The following is a 12,244-nucleotide window of genomic DNA, read 5'->3' as shown; positions in this document are numbered from 1 at the left end:
CTGCATTTCATATTGCGGGTGTGAACAGTCTGATTTAGCTTATTCTCCATTAGATTTATTTCATTGTGCATCTGTATGTCATAAGCAAATGTAAAGACTGTCACTTCACTGGGGAATCCAGAAAATAAAATTACCCCCTCTGGCATCGAGAGGAAGAAATCAGTGCCTAATAATCTGAAATAAGATCCAAAATCTTTTCTCCCAGTGATGTTTCTGTCACTGATCAGCAAAACTCAGTTCTGGTTTTATTGTAAAGCGATCCTTCCTTCCTAAAAACAGATCCTTCCTAATGATTGTCATTGGCTTGATTCAGAGATTCTTGAAGTCAACAGCAAGAGTGCAAATGACATCATTGTACGTTGGATTGGGCCCTAATTGCTTCTCATGAATCTGTCTTTGCCTTGAGTGAATCAGAGTTTTATAGCTTCAGCAGCTCTGTGCTAGCTAAAACATTTTAAAACCCATTAGTATATTGCTTATTCCCTTCCCATGTTTCCTCTGTTCAAAATTGATTCGCTTCAATTTTTTAACCAAAGAACAGGGCTGGTTGAAATTTTTTTGCACAAAGTACTTCTGTTTCTTTTTTTTTTTTTGTGGTGGTTGTTGGAGAGGGAGACTTAAGTGAGAAATATTTTTTTCCTTTAACAATTGTCCGTTATCTGAATTAGTTTTGTAGCATTTTCGTGATCTTTCATCACATTGCTGATTACTGTATTTCAGCATTCATTTCTCAGTATTCCAGAGGCTAAGAATCTCGGTTCCCTAAAAGCAAGCATTCAAGAAACAAGTTCAATTATGACTGTGATTAAAAATACAAATTGAAACACAGAAAATCTCACAAAGGCTGGGGGAAAGAGATGCATTATTAATCCCTGGCAGTCATTAATATGTTGAGGAGATCCTCAGGTGCATAGTCCTGGGCAGGCTGCCCCACCACCATTGGCATTAACCTCAGGAGAAGCTTCCTCTCCCGCTGCTCCTTCTCTTCCAACTCCTCCTGGCATAGGGGACCTTATGGATCAAAGTTTCCATGCTGAGTCTTCCTCCCACCCTTGAGCCATGCAGTCCTCAGCAGGAGGGGAGAGGATGAGGAGGAAATCTTCTAGGATGAGCGAGAGACGGATGCTGGCAGAAACTGGGGAAGCAGCGTATCAAGGGACCACAAATATTGGGATATCAACAGTGCTGGCTGTTTTTGTTCAGTACTGATGGGATATTCATTGCTCCAGCCTTTCTAGTCCTGTCTTCTCTTCACCTTTGCACCATCCAGCCTTGAGCATGTTGAAGAAGGTCATCCCTGACTTGAATCCTTTGCAGCAGCATCCACTTCTCCGTCCTTTGTCTCCTGTTTTAGCTAATCCTCTCTCAGCAAGCACCGAGAGATGAAAGAGGAGTCATGACATTAGTATTATGCTGTGGTCCCTATCCATTGGGTTTGCTGATTCTTTCCTTACCGTGTTTCTCTCCTCAGCCACTTAAATTGTGAGCTTCATAGCGGGACCAGTGTGTTACTCCTGTTATGCAGAGCCTGGCACATTTTGTTTCTTGTTCTCTACTGGAATAAATGCAATTAATATATTGATAGTCACACACACATATTTATAATATAATAAATAATATATTATTATAAAAATATAATAAATAATCGTACTCTCTGACCAAATCTAATGAGTAAATTCACGTTTTTACAAGAGTCCTTTTGTAAAAGGAGCTGTGGTTGGGACTTCAGCTTGGAAAAGGGCTGTTTTGTCACAGAAGTAAAGTAGCTAGGCAAAAATATGCATGTCTGTTAACATTCAGCATATTGGGGTGCAGTGTTAGTTACTTTGGAAGACAAAGCCTTTGTAGGGTGCTTATGGAAACTGCATCTATGATTTCCTTAGCAGCAACAACACTAGATGCAGATTTTTTTTTTTTCCACATGAATAGAGGATTCCAGTCTTGTTCTTCGTGGAACAGCATTAACTGTGTTTGTACAGGTCCTAGCACAATTAGCTTCTGGGCTGTGGCATGGTTTTCTGGCAGCAAATAAATGTCTTCTTCACATTAAAACTGGAGTCTCTGTTCAGTGAAATAACACCCTTTGACTCTTCCTTGTGGGCTGTCTTGTGCCTGAGAAGGCAGGAGGTCTGTGCAGGTTTTTTTGGTTGGTTGGTTTGATTTTTACTCCAGTTTGTTCCTCAGTGGGAGTCATAGCTTTGTGTTTGTAAGGTCACAAACTCAAAAGACAATACAGAGAGTTCATGTCCTCACCTGGAAAATAATAACTTAAGAGCTGCAGCAAAACGTTTACCTGGTTATAAGAGGTATCCATAGTTAAAATGGGTATCTTTAAGATAGTCTTTGCAGTGAATGCATTGGTTTTGTTAAGCATATGTGCAGCCCAAATCTACATATTCATCCAAAGCTCTTTCTCATTTGAATGTCATATTTAATTTCTTCAAGCTTAATTATGTTCTGCTTTTCAAAAAAAAAAAAAAAAGTATTTTATTCATTACCTAGAAATGCAGAGTGTCTAGCATGGAAGTGCTAAGTATTCAAAATCAAAGCCAAATATTAGAGCCAGCAGACAGAAGCGTATTAAGAAATTAAATCAGTTTTAAGCTTTTTTCCTCACTCTGATCTGTCGGGGAAGGAGGAAAGCTTTGATTAACATCTGACTGTGTCACACAAGCAAATTGCCAGGCATCGTTCAATGGTCATGTTACCCAAGGACCAGAGGATTTAGCAGAGAATGCAGCTTCTCGGTAGGTCACTGACAGACTGAGAAAGCCAGAGCAAAAGGCGCAGCTCATGGGCATGGATGGCTGTGAAGAGGCTCCCAGTTTACCCTTAAAATGCAGGAGGAGAAGTTTAATCTTGCATTCTTCAGATTTAAGAGGAATGCAGCTGGGCTTTGTCTCCTGGTGTGGAATGAGCCCATGCCTTCGTTAGTGCTCCACACTTTATACCCGTTTCCACATTTTGGTTTGTTCTTTTTTTTTTGTATAAGGAACCTGAACAAACTTTATATTACTAAGTGAAAATATGTGAGATAGTTGTAGTACCCTTCTGTGGGCCATGCTTGCAACTAAGTAAATATTGGTTTATCGTGGTATAAAGCTGTATAAGCTGGTTTTTTTTTTTTTTGTCATCTGGACACCTGGGGAAGCAGGGAAATGATGTTTCCAAGAACAGGCAGGAGAAGGGCAGCAAGGAGGAGGAGAGTGGGCATGCACTTGCGTAGAGGTTAATAGGCTGCCTGCCAAAAAAGAAAATACCACTCCCTTGGGAGAAGAATCAAGGCCCCCGAGAAATCGAAGCCATCACCATTAACGTGACGTTTCTGCCTGTTGGTGGCTGGTGGCAGCGGTGGGAGCACGGTGTTACGATAAGGGCAGGGGTGCCTGGCCTCAGCGCACAAGGGCTGGCTGGAAGGAAGGTTTGAGCAGTGACGGGGCAGTTAGGAGGAATCAAAGCTGTTTAGAAGAAACAATAATGTATAAAACCAAGCAACCCAGAGCAATGTGGAGCAGAAGACAAGCTGTATTAAGTCTCCCTTCTTAAATTTTGATCTTGTTTGATGTTGGGTTATTTCCACATCTTTTGAAACTGGTTTGGTCACAGGGTTGCTCTTGTTGCCTTTGAAGCAGGCAAATAGCCGTAGAGTTGTAGATATTTCCCCTTGCATCGGCCTGCTTTTGTATGATGAGTTAGTCTTCCAAACATAGCACTCACTAGGCACTCACTAGTTTCCAGGTTTCTGAATTATTTGCAGTGTTGCTGGGCTTTGCCATATTAAAACCATTTAAGTGAATAAATCTGGAGGATCACAGTGGTGAATCACACCCATTATCTTTCCACTCTCGTCATGTTCCTGCATGTTTGGGAAAGCTGTGTCAATTTAGACATGACATAAAACATTACACATGGTATGCTTTTTGCAAGCAGCTTTTCTTAACAAGATATAGCATATAATCTCTGAGTAATGTAATTGAACATCTTAAGAGTTAAAATAAGCATAGTCGTCTTTTTCTAGATTCAGGATATTCCATCATATTTTAATGTCTGCGAGTTGTGGATTAAAGAATCTAATTATTCACTAATGAGCAGTAATGGTACATATAAACTAAGGGTCACTATCCTATTACAGGCACCTGATGGTTCACTGATAAGCATTTGGTCATTAGATTGACCATAAAATATAGTCAATAATTGAGGTTACTCATAGAGCAGACACCTTATCAGCTTTAGGCATGGTGGGACAGCTTGTCAGTACTCTGCGTACTGATTGTGCTGTGACTGAGCATATGATTAGGGTATTGAAGCAGTCTGTATCTAATGAAACTGCAGGAAAGACATAGCAATATTAGCACAACCACTAAATGACTAATGTGTTTTTGTTCCAAGCCTCAGACACTTCAATTAGTTCCAATAAACTCTGATCTGGTGTAGCGGTAGGCAGAGAATTCAGATATTTTGTGTACAAGCTTTCATTACACTAGTCAAAATTCATAACGTTTTGGGGATGGGTGAAATCTGTGTGGCTTTGAATGAAAAATGATGGAAATAATAAAGGCTGTCATTACCACTTTTACTTCATTTTTTTTCAGTTTTATTTTTGCATTTTTTAGATGTAAAATACTTTCTGAGACAATGCCTGGTGCCTGATTTAAAAGATGAAGCTGACAGTAGCAAATTAGATGTCTACATATTCTGCTTTAAGATCCATTCATGCAGTTCATATAGGCTTGTGCATATAGATCTAAACTTAGGATGTGTTCCTTAGTATTTTGTACCATATGGAACATTAGTCAAATAGTCTGGTTCTTGAAAGCTTTGGTAGAGATATTGATTTTATTGTGCTTCAAACTGTTGCTGAGAAAATAACCTCGGAACCTATTCTTTTATGATTTTTCTTTTTCCATGAGGATGCCTTAACTTTCATAAATTATTTAATATGGTGAAGGATGCAAAATGCCTTTTGTCTTTCTGAACTGCTGTTCAGGCTTCTGTGATGCGACCTTGGAAAGTAACCATAGAAACATGTTAAAAGCATCAACCGAAAATCAGTAGTTCGGTTTGACAGTGATGCAAATTCTGTGAAAGAAGATTATGATGTATTAGGAACACTTGAGGCATATATTACTGCTAACCTGTTAAACCTGATTATTCCATGACTATCAGTACTTTCAGAATTTAATGCAGGGGAAAAAAAGCACACAAAAAAAAAGAAACATACTTTTTTTTTTTTGAAGTTGCCATGTTTAAGATGTTTCTATCTAAATCACTTCAGCCTGTCATTCTCTGTCCTGTTAAAAGCAAGAATTATATTTCTGCTAAACTCATAATGTAGTTCATCAGTTCTCTGTATTTAATAGCCATAAACTTTTGCCCTGTACCCTGCTGTGATGCACTGGTATCCTGGCTTTGTGCAGAGCTGGCACAATTTAAATCTCTCTGACAGATAAAGTGGATAACTGGGTTATGAATAAGTAGCAGTTCACCGAAAGGTGAAGAAAATGTGTGACTCATTGGATCCTGAGTTAGACCTTTTTATGCTGACCTGTGGTAGTTAAGCCAGTCCGCGAGGCTGAGACAGAAGTGCTTGCTGTAGTTACGTGTAACTGTAGTAAATTCTTGGTGAATGACAGGTCAAGGGAAGAAGCGGAGTCCGTTGTTAAAGCTTCCTTATTAAGCTCAACCCATGCCCAAGAAATCCACCCAAGAAATCCTGTGTTGACATGATGTGGGAAAATTAAATTTGAATTTAATTACCCCACCTAGGAAAGTGGGGTACCAGCTCTTCCCAATTAAGACTGGCTTGCTGGCAGATACATCTCAAACCCATGCATGGTTTGTCCCTGCTTCGCAGGGTCATAGTAGTGTCACAGGAGCTGCGGGGCTCTTCAGGGATGTGATGGCTTGCTGGCATTAATGCAGCTCAGCAGCCGCTCGGTGCATCATCCCTTCTTCGTTAAATGCCCCCCAATGCCCAAATCGCTGTTGTACTGTTGGTCAGGAAGGCTGGCTGATCAATCTGCGGCTTGGGGGAGAGCTGCAGATGCGCAGATGAAGCGGAGTATCCAGCTGTTTCAGGGGGAGCCAGGTATATAATTAGCCTTCTCCCCTTAATGAATCCCTCTTCTGAATTGAGTGGGCTGGAGCAGCCTGGTCCCTGCAGAGCATCCTCCCCCACTGCGTGGTGCTGGAGAAGGAGATCTCTTCCTGGCTGCCTTTTCCTCTCTGCATGGAGTCGGGGGGAGCAGGAAAGCCCTCGTGCAGATGTGCACATGGAGACGGAGCAGGTGCCACCACACGGCTTGCCTCGTCTTGCCAGTGCTTTGTGGTGGCTGCTGGAATGTGGTTGCTAGTGGTCCCCGGAGAGTGAACGTGACCCAAGCGTAACACAGTGCTGTGTGTAGACAGGAGACGGGGCAGGGCAGTATCTTATATCATCTTAGGACAGCTTTAGCTTTCCTAGTTGCTGTGGCAGCATAATACTGCCTATAATTAAGGACAAACAAAAGAGTGTATACTTTAGGTATATCTCATTTTGCATTAGCCTGTAAGGAGGATAAATTAGAAGATAAGCCTGAATTTAGTAGGCTTTGTTCTTGGAGACAGAAATGACTCTCAGGACAGCCTGTTTAAGAGCCGAACGTCATTACTGGTATCGTTGCTAATACTGCATCATACATTTGCACAGTGCTTTATCAGCAAACGGTAAGCCAGGCTCCCTGCTATGAAGAGCTCATCCGTGGTGATGATGAGACTGACGAGGTAAACAGAGATGAGACACAGAGCTGTAGTTCAGCAAAGGGAGGAGGTAAAGAAATCAGAGTAGCTGAGAGGAGAGGGAAGGTCGAGTTTTGGACATCGGCACGGCTGAGTTAGAAAACTGCTGAAAGCACAAAAAATGTTCCAAAGACCAATAGATCTGAGATCAGGACATGGCTATCTGGTTAGAGGGGGGATGCACTGAGTGATCAGCCAAGGCGGAGGGCCCTTGGGGAGGATTTGAGAGCACCGAGGGTGGTGGTGACCAGATGAAGTGGCGTTGGGCATTTAGGAGGCATTGCTTTGGAAAATGGAGCTCCCAGCGTAGATGTTTAGGGATCAGGGTATGAACCAAGGAGAGATTGTGCAAGGCATCAGTGTCAAGGAGGTGTTTGGAAGGAGAAGCCTTATCTGGATAGCACAGGGGTTGTGTGGGAGCAGGTTGGGCTACGCTGGAGGTGGCAAAATGAAGCAAGGAGGGAGCCTGGTGCCAACCAGATTGGCAGGAAATGCGAAAAGGATTTTTCATATGAGCCTTTCTGTATTTTCTCGTTCATCCATAGCTGAATACACCTGATTATTCTGTTTTCCTCAATATATGGAATCTCACTGTTGCTACCAGAGTCTCTTTTTCCCTTTGGCTTCTTCCCTTCTTTCTGCCCTTCCCAGCCTGTCTAGAGGAGCACTTCTCTCACCTCCCCCTGACCCCGGCCCTCCCAATCTGCCTGCTTTTTTGGTTCCTGGACTCCTGAACACCAGTGCTTGCTCTGACTCCGTTATTTGGGGCTCCTCAGCTTGGTGGCAGCGGCAGCTGCGCTGGTGGTTTTGCTGCAGTGGGAACGGAGCATTCCATAGGTAAAATGATAATGGTGACTTTCCTGTGGGGATGTAATTTGACAGTTTGCACCTGTTTTGCAACTTTATTAGTGCATTTCAGACTCTTCCAATAATGTATTTAACTATTTTAATACTTCATTAAGACAGACAGACTTAGCAGGCAAAACAGTAAAATCAGACTGAGAGTTAATTGAATATTTAGTTCTTATGGCTGACTTGCAGTCACTCTAACACTCTTGTTTACTGTGTGCAGGATGTGGTTTGCAGGGCAGATGGACTTTCAAGTGACACTGTCTCTATTCTGAGCTAGGCTGCTTTGCTTGCTTGTGCTCGTAGCAAAATAAGACATCCCACATTATCATTTATAACAAAAATGAAATGTCAAGCCAAAATAATGCACCGGCACTATAGCTGCAGTGCTTGATCAACTGCAGGATTACTCTAAAGGTACTTCTAAATTCTCTGTGAAATGGCAGTGAATTTTGGCTTTCTAAAATTTCCCTCATCCTTCCTGCTGGAGGATGGAAGATGTTTCTTTTGGCAGGTCATCTCAAAGAGCTTAGCCAGTGCCTCACTCAGCATCAGTTAGTGCTACTCTGCCGGTCATCACAGAGTGACGCTCTGGGGGTTGCTTTCTGCTTTGTTGGGCTTTTTGTGTCCTCGGTGGTGGAGCTCACTTATTAAGAAGCACTGCCCTATGGAGTTTTTACTGGAAGGAAATGACTCAGTGGAAGTTAATCAGCATAAAATGAATCTAATTTAAACGTTATTAGTGAAGCTAGTTGGAGTCCAGGGCAAGCTTCAGATTATTCTTTGATAATGTATCTCGAGCAGGGTCTTCAGGAGTTACTTCTGCTGACATTTGAAGTTATCATCTTTGGGTCAGAAATAGTGAAATCCCCCCGTCTGCAGTGATGGAAGAACATGCGTCTCGCGTTTTCCTGCTAAGTGCTATTTTAAATGGTGCTGCAATTTCAGCCTATTATACCTCTGAGAAGTACCGTTTCAGAACTGATGTCAGTTAAATAAATCACAAGAACGCTGGGCTTTAAGAAGCCTGTGTGTCCCTCCTCTGCTTAGAAATACTCATTATGTGGGCATATGACTTCTGTACTTGGGTTATTTCCACTGCATCATTTAACGCTGTCAGTGACCATTTAACTCGTTAACAATAGGAGTAAGTAAATGCCCCCCTGAGAAGTTATTTGCTTGGCAGTATAGGTGTCAAGCCTTTGACTAAGCATCTGAAGTAAAACCCAGCTGAAGCAGGAAAAGATCCTCTGTGGATTTTCTAGACGTGCGCTAATACGTGGGACTGAGGGAGCTGGAGGTGATGAGGGAGGTATGTCTGTGGGGATGGTGTGTTGGGGCAAAGGAAGGTAACCTGAAAACATAACCCACCCCAGAGCTTTTATGATAAAGCGGGCTTTACAGTCACAGATGCTAACTTATAGTCAGACTGCTATATGTGACCGGGAATGTGAATGGATATTCCCCTCTTGCTGTCCGCCTGTTTCCTGTCTGACGTTTGCCTGAACCTTGTGTTTTAAGTGAACCCCTTGTTAGCTGTGTGCTGTGTTTTATTTCCCATCCTTTCCAATCACAAACGTGCCTGTTTCTTTCCTGGAGCAGCCTGAATGAGCAGAACGCTTTTGCTTCTCGTACCAGATTGGTTTTGAAGAATAACGTGGAGTGTAATATCCTTTGTAACAAAAATAATTTATTGCCTAGTAAGTCATTTTGATACTGGCTTCTTTCTGTATACCGGGAGCTGATATTGCAGGGCAAAATTTTAAGTGATCTATTTAAGTAATTACTTTAATAATGAGGGGCTAGTTAGCACCATTGTTTCTGTTCCATTACTTTGTAGTTTTAAAAATGTCTTTATTACTTTTTCCTGATAGAATACGAATGACACTAGAATTTTATTTTCCTCAACCTGACTGTTTCATGAGTCTATGTCTTGCTGGCAAATAAGTCCAACTTTTTTTTGCCTAAGGAGCATGCTTAGATTGATGTGGTTCTGCCTGCTTTAGTTCAGTTAGTTCATGAAACAGAGCGAGGAAATATTGCTGGCATTCAGGTAGCTGGATTTTTTGATACGTAGCTAGCTATGCTGTGTGCAGCCCAGGAACTGACATATTTCTATATTAGGTGTTGACAGGCTTGCTTACATAAAGATTAACCTACGCAGGTTTTCAGCAGTTTGTCATATGGCACAATTGTAAACAGCGAGTATGGAAGTACAGCAATATGTTCATCTGCTCTTGCTTTGTTTAACATCATTAGTGAACAGAGCTGGAAATGGTATGTGGCAGGCTGTGGTGACTAGCTGTTATTCTGGTATAGATATATAAAAAAAGTCAGTTCCTAAACCCTGGTCCTGGCTGTTGAAGCAATATTCTTTGGCCAGAAAAATGTCTTAAATCTGCAAGGTGAGGAGAATATGGAGCTGGACAAAAAACAAGCAGTGACCTTTAGAAACTACTGGTTTGGGAGAGCAGAATAATGGTTGGAGTGTAACAGTCAACACTTGTGCAGGTCTGCCCTTTGGTGTTTCTTAAAGCTGGGGAAAAATTACAGAGAAGAGCTGTGAAAATTCCTTCTTGGATTCCTGCATGCAAATAGCTTAAATACTTGAAAATGAGCTTGTTTGGTTGTTTCTGTTTAAATAATAATGTGTAGCTGAGAAGAGGGATCCCAAGAGGAGACACCTCTTGGGGTCTGTACAGCATGAGGAAGCTCTTCTGATATCAGGGGTACCCTGCAGGTTTATTTTAATTTGCCATCTTCCAGAGGTCTTTTTGAGTTTATCCCAAAGTGGCTCTGCCTGATCTTCCTGTGTGGTGCCTGAATTCAGGTGAGTCTCAGCTATTGCTCACTGATGCACGAAGCCTTGATTCCATACTTTACGAAGATGTGAACAGAGTAGGGGAAAAGCAACAAGGATGGTCAGAAGTCAAGGAAACAACCTTTGAAGAAAGATTGGGGAAGGATCATGACTTTTTCATTTGTAAAAGAGAAGAGCGAGGTGTGGTAGTGATCTTCGTACAGGTAACAGTTGCAGAATGAAATAAGCCCTTCTGCACGTCTGCTGGGGAGGTGAGAGAAAATAAGGAACATAAATTCCAGCAAGGCAGATTTATACGAGACATGAGGTGTGAATTTTCTCACAGTAAGAATAGTTAAAAACTGGAATTGATTGCCTCGGGAGGCTGTGGACTTGTTTTCACTGGAGATTTCTAAGAACAAGTTGGACAAATATATATTGGAATGTATTAGGTAAAGTTCATCCTACCATGGAGCATTGGGAAAGTGTAGATAACTTCTTAAAATCCCTTCTGGACCCGTCTCTCTGATCAGCTGTGGGCAGATGATGTTCCTTATATGTCAACATAGCAGATTTTTATTTATGCCTTGCTGATTTTAATAAGAGATAGTAAAAGAAAATTAAGAGGTCACTCAAAGTGAGAGACTGAAATTCAAGCCTGAATTGCAAGATTATGCTATGTGCAAGAAGCAAGGCATGAATTTAATCTCATATTGGAAATACTTTCTCTCATAATGTTGGCTTGGTCTTTACAATATTAGATGTGGTTTGACATTTTGGAATGTTTCAGAATAATGGTTTTCTACTGAAACTTTATTACCATCACCCATTATAAAAATGCTATTGTTTGGGGCTGTGCATTGTGATCCAGATGAACTAATTATTTATTGCGGAAGTTGAACCACTGAAATAAGGAACATTAATTGTTTGTTCTTCCTGGCAGTGCTTCTCAACAGCATTGCTGGAACAGCTAAGCAAACAAAGGTTTGGTGCTGGACTTGAGTAATGGTACTGAAGTGAGGAAAGCCTTTATATCCTTCTGAAGTTATATATGCATCACAGGAACCTAGTAAACTTGTTCCAGGGGGAAGAAAAGACCATAACCTCAAAATTTAACATATACTTTATAAGTACCTCCTTGGACAAAATTTATTGCAGGAATACAGATGGTGCCTGTCCTTTCCAAACCTTCACGACAGATTTAGACTTTCTCAGTTTTCTGTTTAAAAATGGCTCTTTCTGCACCAGATTTTATTTTCCAGATCGAATGCCGTTAGTGGAAACAGATACCTTGTTTATTTTTAAGTTTGCTTGGGATTTTGGGTAGCAACTGCACTGTTTCATTGTGCTACCTTTCTAATTTTAGAACCACAAATCAAACAGTTATAGCAATAATAAAAGTAATAATGCCAACCAAGTTTATTCTGTGAGCTGCGGAAGGCTCGGGACAGAGTGCTGGAGGGTGTATTGTAGGACATCCGTCTATTTGTTGTCTGTATTGACGAGTAATTAAGGAAACAATAACTGGAACTGCAGATACAATGACAGACTGTGACTTTCCCACTGCTTCCTTTGGAGCTGGTTCGCAATGGGAAAGGCTTGGGATATTGGTTATGTGGCAGAGGAGTGATGCCTTGTTAGGCTGGGAACTGGGAAAGTTTGGAAGAGTCTTACTTTAGAGTAAACTGATTCCCAGCGTAATCCTGTGTCCAGAATTTTGCAACCTTTGCAGAGGGTTCAGAACCAGGAGGAAAATTGCTCCCGTGGTGGCTGTCAAGGTCAAACTAAAACCAAGAGTAAGTGTACTCTTGGGTAAAT

The 12,244-nt window shown here is 41.5% G+C and overlaps 1 protein-coding gene across 1 annotated transcript in view; it reads left to right on the top strand.

The window, feature by feature from the left end:
* Positions 1-12,244, top strand: part of KIF26A (kinesin family member 26A) — a 105,838-nt gene that overhangs the window by 58,642 nt on the left and 34,952 nt on the right. The gene's annotated exons all lie outside the window — the stretch shown is intronic.

This window comes from Numenius arquata, chromosome 6, assembly GCF_964106895.1.
Source record: "Numenius arquata chromosome 6, bNumArq3.hap1.1, whole genome shotgun sequence".
Taxonomy (NCBI): domain Eukaryota; kingdom Metazoa; phylum Chordata; class Aves; order Charadriiformes; family Scolopacidae; genus Numenius; species Numenius arquata.
The sequence above is the reverse complement of the archived record's forward strand: the minus strand, read 5'-3'. Positions and strand labels throughout refer to the sequence as shown.